The sequence below is a fragment of the Microcaecilia unicolor genome, chromosome 1 (genome assembly GCF_901765095.1).
Source record: "Microcaecilia unicolor chromosome 1, aMicUni1.1, whole genome shotgun sequence".
NCBI lineage: Eukaryota > Metazoa > Chordata > Amphibia > Gymnophiona > Siphonopidae > Microcaecilia > Microcaecilia unicolor.
Window position 1 is genome coordinate 548,042,615 of NC_044031.1, and position 17,119 is coordinate 548,059,733.

Consider the following 17,119-nt stretch of genomic DNA (forward strand, 5'->3'; position numbering starts at 1 on the left):
TTGTAAAATGGTTGGAGATCTTCAGCACACGGATGTTCATCTCACTTATTTTCTAACAAGAAATCTTGACGTCTTTCCTGTTCGAAAACACATGTGAGATGGACATGTGTTTGGGATGCTCTAACATGAAAGTCCCCGTTCTGACTTGAAAATGCCCCTCCACAGTGTTAAATAGATACAGTGTTGAGAGGATATCGTTAAACTACGTACTGCATTTTATACCAAACTTGAATAAAATGAACTAGGAACCCAAAACACAATTATTAACTGAAAACGCTTGTAAGAATGATCAAATTGTTATCTTGAAGAGAGGGCCTCTGTGGTCTCAAGAGCTCACGTTATATTTAATCTTTTGTTGAGCCAATAAAAAGTTATAGCTTAGACAGATTGCTGGGAGTTGGGTTAAAGGGGCAGCATTAGACAGATGTTGCACTGCTAAGCAGAACACATCCCAGTATTCGGTTGCTAACCTTGGCTAGACTACACTGGACGAAATCTCCAGCACTGCACATGTACAGTTATCTGTATTTGTCATCTTGAATACCAGATGCAATAGAGAGGCCCACGGGGGAATTGGAAGGATGAAAAATTAATATTTGGTGATGGTGCACCCTGTTTTTGATGGGAAACAGTGCTTCTGTACTTTTTTTTAAAAAGTCGTATAAATGAACATGCATTGCTAGAGACTGCTGTAAGCTCAATGTGTGCTTGATAACTAAAGAATGTTGATCAGAGTTAAGTCAGGCACAGCTGGGACTTTTGTTGCTGGCGTTTGTTCTTCTTTCTATCTAAGACTAGATTACATTTGCAGCTGGCCTCAGATCCCTTTTGGAAGTACTTGCAGCTTTAGGAAACCATTAGTTATGCATTAAATATCAGCTACAGTTACCATTTTAGCTTATTTTCCTGAAAAATTAGCCACAAAAAAAAAAAGGAAAGAAAGAAAATCTTGCATTAATCCAGCCCCGAAATGGATCGTTGTAAAGAGGGCATGTGGTGGCTTCGTAGAGTTTCAGTTTGCAGTCTTGATACCGTTTACAGCAGCTTAAGCAGTCTTCTCTTTTCATACTTGTCAAAAATTCTAAAATGTTATATTTTCTCCTGTATTAAAAAGAAACAAGGTACTTATACTTCCTCTGTAATTCTCACTTAATCATGAAATGATTTGAATGAGAAAATACCACAGTTTGACACCTCTTTCACTACAAATTGTCCAAGAAAATTGTTAGAATGTTACAAAGCCTTTTACCTCAAGGTCACTGCTAGAAATCCAGTCAGTTGAAAAAAAAAAACATGGTCTATATAAAACATGTGGTGGTCTCAGCACAGTTCCTTCCTACAGCCATAGCAAAAGCATTGGTATCACAGCTGCCTCTGACTCATAGCAATATAATAAATGGCAGATAAAACCAAAAGGTACCATCCCAGTCTGCCCATTTGGAATTCATACAGTTTGATTGAGGGACATATAGATTTGGGTAGAGGTACATATACATTTCTATATGCAACCCAACACCTGCTTCCCTCTCTCCCTTGTCTTTTACCTGACCTCTCAACTTTTTCCCACCACTACTGCCATCCACATCTGTCACAGTGATGGCCTCCATCACCTCTGTTAGTAGGCTACTTCAGACCTTGCCGTCTTCAACTTTGGTTTTTTACATCACAGTACTTAAGCAGATACTGTGATGGAGTGGCTAGATTAAACCCAGTTTCCTTAAACACGCTCCCTCATAGGGCCACCTTAAGAGAGTTATTACTAGACTGCTTAGCCAGGAGGGCGAGGCCCAGTTAGATGGAGTTAAAACTCCAGAGAAGAAACAGGAAGGGGAGAGCCAGAGCAGAAAGACAGGGTCCTCCAGGAGAGTTTCCTAGCCTGTGGCTGCATTGTCTGAAGACAGGCCAAGATAGGAAGACTATAAGGGACACTTTCAATATAGCGAAATAAACATTTATCAGAAAATGTTTAAAAACTAAAGTCCATAATGGAAGAAAAACTAAACATTTTACGATATTCAAAAATACATTAAAATGTTTTGAAAGAGGATGTACTGAAAACTTCCTAAACATCTGGAGATAAACATTTCCACCAATCGAAAATACACTGTTCAAAATATACAATGAGGGTACTGGTCCACACATCAAATAACACATCCGCGGCAATGGCAGAACATTCCCTCCGTGTCCAGAATGTGCATATATACATCTGCACGTGGAGGAACATTCTTTAGGGGCCACAGACAAGTCTCTGTAGGGAGCCAAATTACAGCATTGCTGAGACAGAGCTCCTGGGACACAGAAGACAAATTATGACGCACCAGCACCCACACAAAATGTCTCCACGAGGGCATGGAGAACAATCAGAGCCACACTGGAAAAGTGAGTGTGCAGCATTGTCTCCCAGTATCATAACACCACTCATATGCAAGCACCATACATAGGCAGGGTCACATGCGCTGAGGTTTCTTTGTTGTTGCAATACATGTTATTGCTTTTTCATAAGAAAGAAAAAAAATTGCTGCAATCAGAATGTACAGAATATATAATAACAAGTAATTATGGAGCCGCCCCCCCTCCACTAACCATGCAAAGCTAAAATGAGGGGCTGCACATATCTGGACCCCTTTCCCCCCTCCCACATCCTGGCCCACGCCTACATACTGATTGGAGCATTGGCAGCAGCTCACTAAAGCACACTGAGTCACCCAAAAGCACACCGCTTTACCCCATTACCCATCCCCACCTCCCAGCAACAGTGTACATGCTCCACAGAACACCATGCCACCCTCTGTCCTCATGGCCACCTCAGCACTGCATGCCGGATTGAAACTCCCTTAGGGCTGAGCCACAGATGCCGCACAGGAAATCACTCCTGTGCGGCGTCTGTGGCTCAGCCCTAAGGGAGTTTCAATCGGCATGCAGCCACTGGAGGTGTAGAACAAATTTGATGGTGGTTCCTCCTGAGGAAGATTTGTGAAATGCGGTCTTGCATTGAGGAGCCGGCATAACATGAAACAGATATGGTGGACTGTTGAGTTAGTCACCGAGCACACAGCACCTGTATTGTGATGCATACTAATGACTGGAGGTGGCGTATTTGAACAGCCAACGGAGGTTTAACGGACATACAGAGTTTGTCCATGAAGAAAAGTCATCCAGCGTTTATGTGGAAACATTTTCACTGCGTCCATGCGGAAGGCGTGGCGTTTGTAGGAAAAGGACTATTTTGCTGGCAGGACTGAGTTTTGATTATCTGAGTATGATATAATGTATAAGCATGGCAAAATATATGCACAATCCGAAACGGTATAAGTATGCAGTTTAAAATGTAAAATCAATTGTTTTGTATTTAAATTAAATACAGGTGTGCAAGGTGAGCGGAGGAGTGAATGTGTGAGGTTTTAATAGTAGGCAGCAGTGCTAGTGAGGTTAGCGGGCATTGCAATATAATAAAATGTTTTTGTGATAAAGAAAAAATACTGGAGCCTTTGTGTAGTCGATATTAAAAGTGACTCTGGAATTAAAAGAGTTATCCCCTGATTAGTAATTTTGACATCATATGTATACCTGATCTTGATTTATCCTTGCCATTTTTTGGGCATAGACCATAGAAGTCAGTCCAGCACTGGCCTTGTTCTAAAATTTCTGAAGTTACTGTCAAAGCACCCAAAAAGCTCAAGTCCGGGCCATCCAAATCTACTCAGCCTCCATTAGGGCACAGACTGTAGAAGTCAGCCAAGCAGCAGTTTTCCTGCTTAATCTCCCCTAAGCTTCTTTGGATTTGATCCTTCTAAACAGGATTCCTTTGTGTTTGTTCCACGCATTTTTTAATTCCATTCCTGTTTTCATCTCCACCACCTCCTGTGGGAGGGCATTCCAGGTATCTACCACTCTCTCAGTGAAAAAATACTTCCTGACATTATTCCTGGATAGTTGGTTTTAGAGGGGCGGGGAAGGGTGCAACAGAAAATGTGGCAAGAGGCTTGGAGTGTGGCATGATATCAGGACAAGGCAGGGCATGGAGTGGGGCAGGTGTCAGGTTTTTCTTTGTCAAAAAGCATAAAGGAGATGCTGGATAGATGGTGGGGACAGAGAGAGAGAGACGGGAGAGATACTGAATGTGCTGGAATCATAGGAGAAGACAAAGATAGCTTGACAAGGAGATGAGTGAGAGAGGAATAGAAGTAAGACTGTAGAAGTGTTGGAAAGGGGGTAATCAGAGACTTGGATAAGAGATGGAAGAAAAGGACTGGAGGTAGGGGAAGGAGTGACAGAAGAAAGTAGATGAGGGCTAGAGAAAGAATAAAAGAGAACAAGATGCAGGGAAAGGAATGAGACGTAGACAGGGAGGGCTAGGAAGGAGGTGAAAGAAGTAGATGGAAAACCAAAGGGTGGGTACAAGCTAAAAGGACAGGCTGAATATCAGTGCTATAAGTCTATGTGTTCAGTATATGTGTGTTCAACACCACCACATACCACGTAGCAGAGCTGAATGTACATATTTTAAAAAGTGCCCTGGTTTTGAAAAAATGTGGTCATTGCTGGTTCTGAAAATTGGCCCGTTATATAATTTTCATTAAAAGCATATGTTAGAATTTAGAAACATAATTTAGGAGTGTAAATTTAGGAGCATAACCTTTATAGAATAAGGCCCTAATTGTGTGCCAAATATATTATAGAATACTAGTGTAAGTCAACAATAATACACCCAAATTTAGGCATGCCATGTCTATGGCTGTTGTAAATGATGGCACCTAAATGCGGCAGTTGCATATGTAAAAGTGTGTATTCTATAAAGCGCGCACAAATTTAGTCAGAATGCCCCTGATGTGTCCATTTCCCTCCCACTTTAACACCCCCTTTGCAGTTGCAGTAAGCGAAGTTAGACTTTCAGTTTATAGACTAGGGGCATAAGTCATTTACACAACCAACTGCCAATTAGTGCCAATAAGTGCTTGTTAATGGCAGTTATTTTTAATTAAGTTCCAATTTACAGTTCTAATTATGTTACGTGGTTAACTGAGCATGCAACTGTGTGCCTAACTTATTAGAATTGAGGGATATGATAAGCAGTGCTGAATACAGGTGGAGAGTGCTGACTGCCAATGACTCTATGGATAGTGGTGATATTCAAGAAGCAAACACAGTAGGAATGACCAAATGGATGAGTTAGGTGATCCAACACTGATTGTCCTTTATTGTAAAACAATATAGAAAGATCAGATAGTTTAAAACCCTAAAGGTCTCAGAGGATAAATTGCAATGGGCTTGACACAGACTATGTTTCGGCAAAACTGCCTTCATCAGGAGACCACAAACAACATGTGGTGTCCTCATAATGTGAAACAAAGCCAAAAAAAAAAGACCTCCAAGACTCTGGAGATATGTAGAAATCAATTTGATTCAAAAAAACTTATACTTCAATAGTCCACAGAACATATGTCTCTGGAGCGGCAACATTTGCTTCTTGGCTTAATGTTTTGTGGGACTTTTTTAGTTCTTCTATATTTTTTTATAGTGGTGATATTCAGCCAGTATCTGGTTAGCCATGTATTTTAAATGAAAACAGCATTTTGTTGGCCTAAATTGATCCACATAGTTATATGGATAGCAGCTAAATATTGTTGACAATCTATAGAATTGAGTGGCATGCCCTATAAACTAACCTATAAATGTACTCACTCTGCTGCTCCCCAGTATCTCTCCACACTCGTCCTTCCCTACACCCCTTCCCGTGCACTCCGCTCCATGGATAAATCCTTCTTATCTGTTCCCTTCTCCACTACTGCCAACTCCAGACTTCGCGCCTTCTGTCTCGCTGCACCCTATGCCTGGAATAAACTTCCTGAGCCCCTACGTCTTGCCCCATCCTTGGCCACCTTTAAATCTAGACTGAAAGCCCTCCTCTTTAACATTGCTTTTGACTCGTAACCACATGTAACCACTCGCCTCCACCTACCCTCCTCTCTTCCTTCCCGTTCACATTAATTGATTTGATTTGCTTACTTTATTTATTTTTTTGTCTATTAGATTGTAAGCTCTTTGAGCAGGGACTGTCTTTCTTCTATGTTTGTGCAGCGCTGCGTACGCCTTGTAGTGCTATAGAAATGCTAAATAGTAGTAGTAGTAGGCATGCCCTCACTTCTGCCTGGCATTATCTGAAAATTGGTGGACAGGGCACATATCCGTATACCCCCGGATTCTATATATGGTGCCTAAAAATCTTTGCAGAAACCGAAGCGTATTCTATAATAATGTGCATAATTTAATTGGTAAACTGCGCTGTTAATTGGATGTCAACAAGAAATTATCAGCACTAATTGTTATTAAATTGAGATTTATAAGCACAGCTCGCTAAGTGTCTTCTATAACGTGATGCACCTAAATTCTACGTCACATAGTTGAAAAGGGGGTATGGCCATGGGCAGGGTGTGGGTGTTTCTAAAATCAATGCGTATTATTATAGAATGCACCCAATCTGCGCCTAATTTAAGCATCAAGATTTACACCAAGTAAAACTTGGTCTAACTGGATGTGACCAAATTTGGTTGCATGGCGAGCTGCTTGGTGTGTTCTATATACCGCGTGGAAATTTAAGTCTATTCTATACAATGTAGGTGTACTTTAGAGAATACATCTATGCGCAATTTTTTTTCCGTGTGGACTTTTCAGGCGCCATATATAGAATCTAGCCCATAGTGGCTGCTGCACTACAGAGAAGTACTTTTGAATATTGAGCAACAACTGTTTAATATATGAATAAATGATCACTCAACTTACAATCAACAAAAAGCTTGGGAAAACATAAAGGCCACAGAGTTGGACCAGCAACAGCAATAGCCCACTGTCTAGTGCTAGTCGTACAAATAATGGAAGGGCTTTTCTACGACGTGATGGTAGCCGTACTACCGTGTGGTCATGCGCCAAATTGGTCCACCTGCCGGGCTCACTCAGGAGCCCAGTGGTAGTTCTGGCTTCTGGTGTTTGGCAATTAAGGGGGGGTGTGCCCAGCGGTTATCAAGCAGCACCGCACACTGCCTGGTTACCAATGGGCTATTGCCCTGAGCCCCTACCGCCTCCTAAATAGGAGGCGATAAGGGCTCCCCCAGGAAATGGCTGCCCTGTAAGAGTTCAACTTACCACTCGGCCATTTCCTTTTCTAAAAAAAAAAGCCTCTGGCAATAAAAAGGAGCCTCGGCACACAGCAAACCCGTGCACTGACACCACTGCAGGGCTCCTTTTATCGCCATTTGGTAAAAGAGGCCCGAAATTTGCTGTTATGGATTCATGTTAATAAAGCTCCAGGTCTGCCTTGCCACTGATGCTTGGTTAATACACTGTGTCTGAAAATAAAAGGAACCCCAACATTTTTCCAAATAACCCCAAAACGTCCTACTGCAGCAAAAGCTTCTGCCTGAAATTCAAGACATTTCTAAGCACCGTATTTTTCGGACTATAAGACGCACTTTTTTCCCCCAAAATTTGGGAGGAAAATGGGGGGTGCGTCTTATAGTCCGAAGGTAGACTTCTTCCTACTCACGCGATCTTCCCTGGTGGTCTAGAGACGTCAGGGCAGGAAAGACCCTCCTCTTTCCTGCCCAGCGCGCTGCTCTCCATCCTCCTGTATGCAGCCTGACGGTCTCGGCGAGATTCAAAATGGCCGCCGAGACTTCAATTCTCGGCGGCCATTTTGAATCTCGCCGAGACCGTCAGGCAGCAATGCATACAGGAGGATGGAGAGCAGCGCGCTGGGCAGGAAAGAGGGGGCTCTTTCCTGCCCCAACGTCACTAGACCACCAGGGAAGATCGCGTGAGTAGGAAGAAGTGGTGACAGGGCCGGGGGGAGGGCGGGATTCGGACAAGACGCACCGGAGCACCTAGGTTTTAGAGTTGGGAAAAAGGAAAAAAAAATTTTTCCTATTTCCCTCCTCTAAAACCTAGGTGCGTCTTATGGTCCGGTGCGTCTTATAGTCCGAAAAATACGGTACTTTATTTTTTAACAGGACTGAGCTCCAGAGCACCATGCTTCCAAAACAGTTGAGCTCTTGATTACTGAAACCTTGGAATTCATTGAACTAACAGCTCAGTGGCATTGAAGACTTCATGAATGTGTCAAGGTTGAAGAAGGACAGTTTGAAGACAATTATGAATTAACTAAGAAAAAACACTAAATGTATTTTCAAAGGTCATACTAAGGAGCCCTTTTACAAAATTACCATAAAAAGTGCCCTTATATGGGTCATTCCCACATACTACCATTTTTATCACTGGGGTAAAATGGCCAATTTTTCTATTTTATCTTATTAATGGCCACACACTAGTTTTGCCATTAATATGTAAGCCCCTATCGCCACCCACTATGTAGGCAGCAAGGGTTCATGCACTAATTAGTTAGCATACAGCAGTGTAGCTACACTAACCAGTTAGCACAGAAGCATGGCCAGTCTCCTCCACCAGTGCAAAATAAATCATTTTTTTAAAGACATGGGTAGTACACGCACATGCAAAAATTATCACAGGTAAGGAATTTGTTTTACTGCAGTAAGCATGCATTAGCGCTTCCTGCAGCTTAGCAAAAGGTCCCTATAATACCCCAAGTGGGAGTTGAGAGTGGGCCTGCGAAATAACACAGCCGGAAAAAAGTACATAAACAAAAATGGTTAATTAACTGAATCCTGAGGCCTGTCACATCACAGAGTCAGGAACACAAGGTAAAATTGTCACATGCAGGGAGCCCTCGTGCTGATCCAGGAATGGAGCAGCAGTTGACAAGCCCCGTACTTCACCTGCGATGACCGCCGTTCTCCAGTGGTTGAGCCCCTGTGTGCAGGAAGCCTATAGGACTTGGATGGAGGGCGGTGGCAGAGACAAAGTATGGGCTCAGGAAGGACAGGAGACAAGCAGAGATCAGCGTCGGATTACCAGCATGCGGTTCAGGCAGGCGGCAGACAGAAGGCAGCGCAGGTCCAGGCATGAGGTTCAGGCAGGCACCTGACAGAAGAGTCGGATTCCAGGCATGAGGTTCAGGCAGGCAGCAGACAGAAGGCAGAATAGAGCTTAAAGAACGCACCAGCTGCTACCAAGGCGTAGCTGAGGCACTGAATAGCAGTCCGGCTCCTCCTTAAAAGGTGAGGGTGTCTGACGTCAACAGGATGCCCCCACCCTGGAGGAGTGAGAAAGAGAAGGAGGTGGCACTGTACTAAGCCGAGGAGGCCATCTGCGCTGCCGCACAGGTCTCTGAAGGCGCAGCTGCAAGAGAGGGGGTGAAGCAGAACGCTGCAGCAATGTGGCAGAATGCTGCGGTGGCCACCCACACCGCTGGCCATCGGGAGGAGCAGAATGCCACGGTAGCTGTCCAGACTGCCACAATGGATATCAGACCTACCGCACCAACAGTAAGCCATTGACAGTACCCCCTCCTCACGAGCCCCCTCACGCCCTGAGCCTGGCTTGAATGGGTAGCGGGCTCCCGCTCCTAAAGATGAAGCATCCACTTCTAGTATGAAGGGTTTGTTGATGTCAGGACTTCGTAGAACAGAGGCTGATAGAAAGGCTTGCTTCAGCCTATTGAATGCGTAGAGGGCTTCTGGGGGACCAGTACTTATCGTCAGCTCCCTTCTTAGTTAGAGCAGTCAAAGGAGCGGTGATCATTGGAGCCAACTCTGTGGGTGCTGTGGGTGCTTGAGCACCCCCAATATTAAGAAAATTCCTTGGATGTGTCCAGGGAAGGGTTATGTCCGTTGGACCTAGCACCCCCAATAATTTTGAAAAGTTGGCTCCTATGGCGGTGATGAGGGAGTAGTGATCTATAAATCGTTGGTAGTAATTCGCAAACCCAAGAAAATGTTGTAAGTGTTGAAGGCCTTGAGGCAAAGGCCACTCTTGAATGGCTCGAAGCTTATCTGGATCCATCTGTAAGCCCTGGGATGAAATGATGTATCCCAAAAAAGGGATAGACTGTTGATGGAAACCACATTTTTCCAGTTTAGCGAATAAATGATTGTCTCTGAATCGTTGGAGAACTGGTGAGGTGGAAAAAAATAGTATGTCATCTAGAGTGGAGGAGTGGCCTAGTGGTTAGAGTGATGGACTTTGGTCCTGGGGAACTGGGTTCGATTCCCACTGCAGGCACAGGCAGCTCCTTGTGACTCTGGGCAAGTCACTTAACCCTCCATTGCCCCAGGTACAAATAAGTACCTAAGCCGCATTGAGCCTGCCATGAGTGGGAAAGCGCGGGATACAAAAAAAAATGTATATAAATAGACAATGACCGATGAATACAGAAGGTCTTGGAAGATATGGTTGATGAAGTCCTGGAATACTGCGGGAGCATTGCAAAGGCCGAAGGGTATGACCTGATACTCAAAGCACCCTTTGTGGATATTGAATGCTGTTTTCCATTCATCTCCTAGATGAATGCGAATTAAGTTTTAGGCTCCCCAGAGATCAAGCTTCGTGAAGATTACTTCTCCTTGCAGACGATCAAATAACTCGGGTATAAGCAGGAGAGGGTATCGATTTTTAATGGTGGTAGCCAGTGGTGTGCTGGAGCAGGCTCTCACAGGCTCTCGAGAGCCATTTGTTAAGTTTTTAAGAATTTTGGGAGCCGGTTCTCCATGGCTACTTTAACAAATGAATCCCAAAATGTGGGCTTGGGCCCCTCCTGAATTCTCTTTTACTTTGCTGGCGAGAGAGAGCCCCCTGTTAACAATTTACCAGCACACCCCTGGTGGTAGCATTCAATCCTCTATAATCAATGCAAGGGCGGAGTGTGCCATCCTTCTTAGCAACGAAGAAAAAACCAGCTCCAGCAGGGGAGGTGGACGGTCGGAAAAAGCCTTCGCTAAATTCTCTTGGACGTATGTTCTCATGGCTTTGGATTCATCTCAAGAGAGGAGGTGGCCAACAGGACTTGAATGGAGGGTGGTGGCAGAGACAAAGTACGAACTCAGGAAGGACAGGAGGCAAGCAAAGGTCAACGTTTGATTCCCAGCTTGAGGTTCAAGTAGGCAGCAGACAGAGGGCTGTGTCAGATTCCCAGCGTGAGGTACAGGCAGGCGGCAGACAGAAGGCAGCGTCAAATTCCAGGCTTGAGGTTCAGGCAGGCGGCTGACAGAAGACAGATTCAGATTTCAGGCATGAGGTTCAGGCAGGCAGTAGACAGAAGGCAGCATTGGGTCCAGGCGTGAGGTTCAGGCAGACAGCTTACAGAAGATTCAGATTCCAGGTGTCAGGTTCAGGCAGGCATCAGACAGAAGGCAGACTAGAGCTTAAAGAAAGCACCAGCTAGGAGGAAGTGACGTCACGGAGGCGAATGGCTGCCTAAGTTTATAGCTCCCACACTGCCCTACCTTAACGCTGCCCAAATAGCGCTATTTGAGGAATATTTTCAGCAAAACCCCATTGAAAGCTGTTCCGGACGAATTGCTATTTAAACTGAGTAAGTCATCAGCGTCGCAGCAAAGGGGAAGCGAGCGTACTTCGAAGCACCAGACCGCGAGGAGCCTTTCGCGCCATACATCTCCCGCAATGTCGGACTCAGACTCAGCGGCCTCACATGCGGCGGTGCGCCATTCCACCTCAAAAAAGAGTACATCCGCGGATCTGGCAAAATGTTTGGAGGCGATTCGCGCCGAAATAAAAGCAACGCGAGTGGAAATTTTGGAGCATATTGATGCAGTTAGTTTGGACTTGAGAGAGCTAGCAGGCCGCGTAGAAACCTTGGAGGAGCGGTTAGACGACCAGGACGAACAGCATGGGGCGCTGAGCACACGTATTTCGCAGCTGCAGGAACAATCAGAGGATTTTCAGTATAAACTGGATGACCTCGAGAACAGAGGCAGAAGGCACAATTTACGCTTTCGTGGAATACCTGAAAGTGGAGGCCTAGAGGACATCCCAGTGATGGTGAGGAACCTTTGTGAAAAAATCTTGGGTGAGGCCTTGGATCCGGCTGCAGCGGCCATTGACAGAGCGCATAGAATGCAAGGTCAGCGAGTGGATAATAGACTGAGAGACATTCTTGTTCGCTTTTCATCATATGCGTTTAAGGAACTGCTTTTGCAGAAGGCTCGTAAGCTCCCAGACTTGGATTACAATGCAGCCCGGGTGTCTGTGTTCCAGGACCTCTCCGTGTTCACATTAACACAAAGGCGTGCCATGAGACCGGCGATTGAGGTTTTGAATAAAGAAAAAATTGCCTACAGATGGGCCTTTCCATTTGCCATCTGCTATGAACTTAAGGGACAACAGTGTCGGAAGCGGAAAGTGGCTGATATATGGAAGTCTTTGTATGAGGCTGGGCTGACCACGTCAGAGATGTTGCCTGCTGAGCTGGCTTCAACGACCAAAGCGCGCTTGCAGAAGTGGAAGAGGGTTCCACAGAAACAGAAGACACCTAAGGCTCAGACTTGAAGGCCCAAAGAGGACTCTACTGTTCTAACCATATCTGTATCTATATCAGAGATGAATGTTGACTAGCTGGATGAGCTGGGGAGATTGAGAGAAATGTTCTGTTTTGAAAGGGGGTTAAGGTTGTAGTGGGCTGTTTAACTGGTTTAAAAAGAAGGGTAGGGATGTGTGTGAAGTGTGGGGGGAGGAGTGGGTGGTGAGTTCGCTCCTTGAGTCACTTTCTTCCAGGTTCCCATGCAATGCCAGAAGGCATTGTCTGGTGGGTGGACATGGGAGGGAGGGAGGGGTTGAGGGGGGGGGAGGTAGTTGGGGAAGGGATGGGTATAGTTAGAGGGGGAAAGGGAGAGTTAGGGAAAGCCTTACACCGTCCGTTAATAATTAGCGTCATTCAGAGATGGTTCAATGGTGGGTTATAAGTTTTTCACTTATAATATAAAGGGGTTGAATTCCCCTTATAAAACACATGGACTAATGCGTGAATTGCGTCTGGCGTGGCCAGAGGTGGTCTTTGTACAAGAAACTCACTTCTTAAAAAAACATGAGAGGCTATTGACCTCTAAACAATATCCGCATGTGGTCTGCGCCTCGGACGTAAAAGGGGCTAAAAAAAGAGGGGTGGCTATCATGTTTCACAAAGATGTACAGGTGCAGATTATGCATACAAAGAGAGATGGGGAGGGACGATTCCTTTTTTTACATGTGATGTTGGAACATGAAGAATACACATTGGTTAACGTATATGCGCCAAATGAGAGGCAGGAACACTTTTTCAAGCGACTTCAAAGGGAACTCCAGGCCTTTGTCAGGGGTAAGGTTCTGGTGGCGGGAGATTTTAATGCCACTATACAACCTAGGCTTGACAAGTCAGCCCTTCCTACTCCGACGGACTGCAGAATATCTTATGCTTTGAATATCTTTGTAGAGGGGATTGGCCTGTATGATGTGTGGAGAATGGGACACCCTAGGGGGCGAGATTACACTTTCTACTCCCAGGTACACCTCACTTACTCCCGCCTAGACTATATTGTTCTTGATAAAACTTTGTCCGAAGGGGGAGAGGAATCCTCTATAGGCAATATTTCCATATCGGATCCTGCCCTGGTTTGGACTATCATCCCCTCTCTTAAGGAGGAAGTGAGGGACAAACGGTGGACGTTTAACAACAATCTGTTACAGGATATGGATACAGTAGCTAGTTTTAAACCAGTTCTGAAGGAGTACTTTGACATCAATATGGACTCGGGACCGGCATTGGGTACGGTGTGGGACGCATTCAAGGCAGTCTCAAGAGGGCACTTTATTAAATGTGCTAGTCAAAAGCCCCAAGTCCATAGAGTACGTCTAGCCCAGTGTATGGAAAGATTGGCTGTCCTGGAGGACAGATACAGGGCCTCTGGCTCTGTATCTGACTATCGCAAATTGCAGGCGGTGAGACTGGAAATTGCAGGGTTGCATGAGGAGAGTTTAAAATATGTGAATGAGAGAATGAAACAGGTACATTACGCTTGCACCAATAAGCCGGGAAGATTGTTAGCTGCTAAATTAAGAAAGATGAGAGCGGATAGGCATATCCTGGGGGTAAGGGATGTCAAGGGAGATATGCTGCATAAGTCAACTCAGATAAGAGACCGTTTTGCCCAATATTATGAGAACCTATATACAGAGGATGCTACTGTACAGACAGGGGGAATAGATGAGTATTTGGCTGCTAGGGAGTTGTCGGCCCTTTCTGAATTCCAAAAAAGAGAGCTGAAGGAACCGGTGAGGGTGGAGGAGGTTATAGGGGTAGTAAAAGCCTTGCCCACGGGGAAGGTGCCAGGGTTAGATGGCTTTACTAATGAGTTTTATAAGACATATGTGGTAGAGCTGGCATCCTACCTGACAATGATAATCAATGCTGTGAGGGGAAGGGGCTCCTCTCCCTAAGACAATGATGGAGGCTTGGGTTGCGGTTATACCAAAGCCAGGCAAGGACAAAACTGAATGTGCTTCTTACCGCCCCATCTCGATTCTCAACACAGATGTCAAAATTTTGGCAAAGGTGTTGGCTGACCGTTTGGGAAAGGTGCTTCCTAATCTAATTCACCCAGACCAAGTGGGCTTTATAGCAAAAAGACAGGCCATGGATAACATACGTAGAACAGTGGATCTCCTCTATGCTGCTCAGATAAAAGCCAGGCCCATGGTGTTACTCGGGTTGGATGCGGAAAAAGCGTTCGACCGAGTGCACTGGGGATATTTGGACAAGGTTCTACATAGAGTAGGGATTGGACAATTTTTTAGAGCCTGGATACAGGCCTTGTACTCCTCGCTGCAAGCTTGTGTGAGAGTCAACGGGGGGAATTCAGAGACATTTGTGTTGGGTCGAGGAACTCGACAGGGCTGCCCGTTGTCCCCCTTACTGTTCGCTCTAGCAATGGAACCCTTAGCGGCAGCTATCAGAGAGAATGATGATATAGCTGGAATACAGGTGGGGGAACGGGAATATAAAATAGCATTATTCGCAGATGATGTGCTGTTGTCTCTAGCAAACCCGCTGATCTCGTTACCCAATTTAGTGAGGGTGATAGAGGACTACACCCGGATATCGGGCTACAAATTAAATGCGAGTAAATCTCTTGGCCTGGCAGTGGGAGTACCTCAGGGTGTGATGGAGACATTAAGGACGTCTTTTGCTTTTAAGTGGGCTGCTCATGAATTAACCTATCTTGGAGTCAGGATACGTAGTGATTTATCTGAGCTGTTCATAGCTAATTACCCGAGATTTAAAAAGGAGGTGCGAGAGGACCTGAATAAGTGGTCATCCATAGGGTTATCCTGGTTTGGGAGGATAGCGACGATCAAAATGAATATACTACCCCGTCTCTTATATTTGTTTCAGGTCCTTTCCCTGAGGTTATCTCGCACCTTCTTGTCAGGACTACAGGATGTATTGATTCGATATGTGTGGAATCAGAGGAGGCCAAGGCTGCCGCATGCCTTTCTTTACAAAAGTCGACGAGAGGGAGGACTGGGAGTGCCGAATCTGTTCTGGTATTACTGTGCAGCGCAAGCTAGAGCTGCGATAGACTGGTTTAGGAAGGATGAAAGTAAATTGTGGGTAGACATTGAACAATCCCTGGTGGGCACTCGGAAGTTGGGACACATAATGTGGTTTGCTAGTAAATATAGAGGACGAGTGGATAGATTTCCGCCTACTGTACAGACCACCTTTTATTATTGGGACCTTATGTTTGCAGAGCATCAACCACCGGTGTCAGGCTTAGCCCCAATAGTGGATAACCCTATGTTCGAACCTGGTATAGGAAATACTACATTTAGCAGATGGGCAGACTCAGGTCTGGACATGTTGGGACAGGTGCATGTGGGTGGTAACATGTTAACTTTTGAGAAGTTGATGGAAGATTTTGGGCTTCGGTCTGACGATCGTTATGCATACTTACAATTACAACATTTCATTTTAGGACAAGTCTATAAAGGTTGTAGGCTGCGGGACACACACCCTATGGAAGAGCTATGTGTTAATTGGAACATAACGAGGGGCATGTTATCCCACTTGTATGCCTACCAGGTGACGACAGTTAAACAATATGTATTGCATAGGAAACGGTGGGAACAGGAATTACATTTTACTCTACCAGAGGCAGCATGGCTGGCGTTGGAAAAAAGGATTTTGAGATCTTCCATAGCAGTGGCAATGCAGGAAAATGCTATCAAAGTCTTTTATAGATGGTATTTAACGCCGGTCCGATTACACCATATGTTTGCCCATGTGCCCAAAGATTGCTGGCGAAAATGTGGGGGAGTGGGTCATATTTGGTGGTTATGTCCTAAAGCTCAGGCTTATTGGAAGGGAGTGAAGTCGCGCCTGCAGGTTTGGGTGGGTAAATCTGTGCAGTGGCATCCTTTAATTTTCCTACTTGGGCAGTGGCCTGAGGGTTTTACACTGGATCAGTGGCTTCTGACGAGAGGAGCCTTGCATGCAGCGCGTACAAACCTAGCACAGAGTTGGAAGTCGCCCAAAGTTCCCTCAATGGTACATTGGATCACTAAGGTGCGTTACATATGTGAAATGGAGAGACTAACTGCTGTAAGAAGAAAAACTATGCCTGCATGGGAAAGGGTTTGGGGACCCTTTCTACAGAAATGCTCTGGCTAACTGGGCTATATATGGGAAGTTGGGGAAGGTGTAGGGAGGGGGGGAGAGGGGAGGGAAGATATGGGAAGGGGGGATTTACAGTATTGAAATGTTAAAAACAAAAAAAATCTGAAGTTCAGTATACATCTGTTCTAGCATTGTTATTTCAAAGATACATGTTTTTGCAAAATACTCCTTGAGGGTATCTGTGGAACTGTACTTTACTTTAATGGTTTGACTTGAGGAGATGTTGTACTTACTTTGCAATGCATAGTAAAGACTTCTGCAAATTAAAAAAAAAGAAAGCACCAGTTGCTACCAAGGCGTAGCTGAGGCACTGAATAGCTGTCTGGCTCCTCCTTAAAAGGTGAGGGCGTTTGACATCAACAGGACGCCCCCACCCTAGAGGAGTGAGAAAGAGGAAGAACCAACGCTGTACTAAGCCATGACGGCCATCCGCACCGCTGCACAGGTTGCTGGGGGCACAGCTGCAGCTGCGAGAGAGGGGATGGAACAGAACATCATGGTGATGTGGCAGAACATTGTGGCGGCTGCCCATGCCACCGGCCA

At 45.2% G+C, this 17,119-nt stretch overlaps 1 long non-coding RNA gene across 1 annotated transcript in view; it reads right to left on the reverse strand.

Annotated features, from left to right (window-relative positions):
* The window catches only part of LOC115479339, a 23,877-nt gene continuing 6,758 nt past the window's right edge, over positions 1-17,119 (reverse strand). The window contains exon 3 of the long non-coding RNA XR_003943660.1: positions 1-1,101. This is a non-coding gene — a long non-coding RNA (uncharacterized LOC115479339). The remainder of the gene's footprint in view (positions 1,102-17,119) is intronic.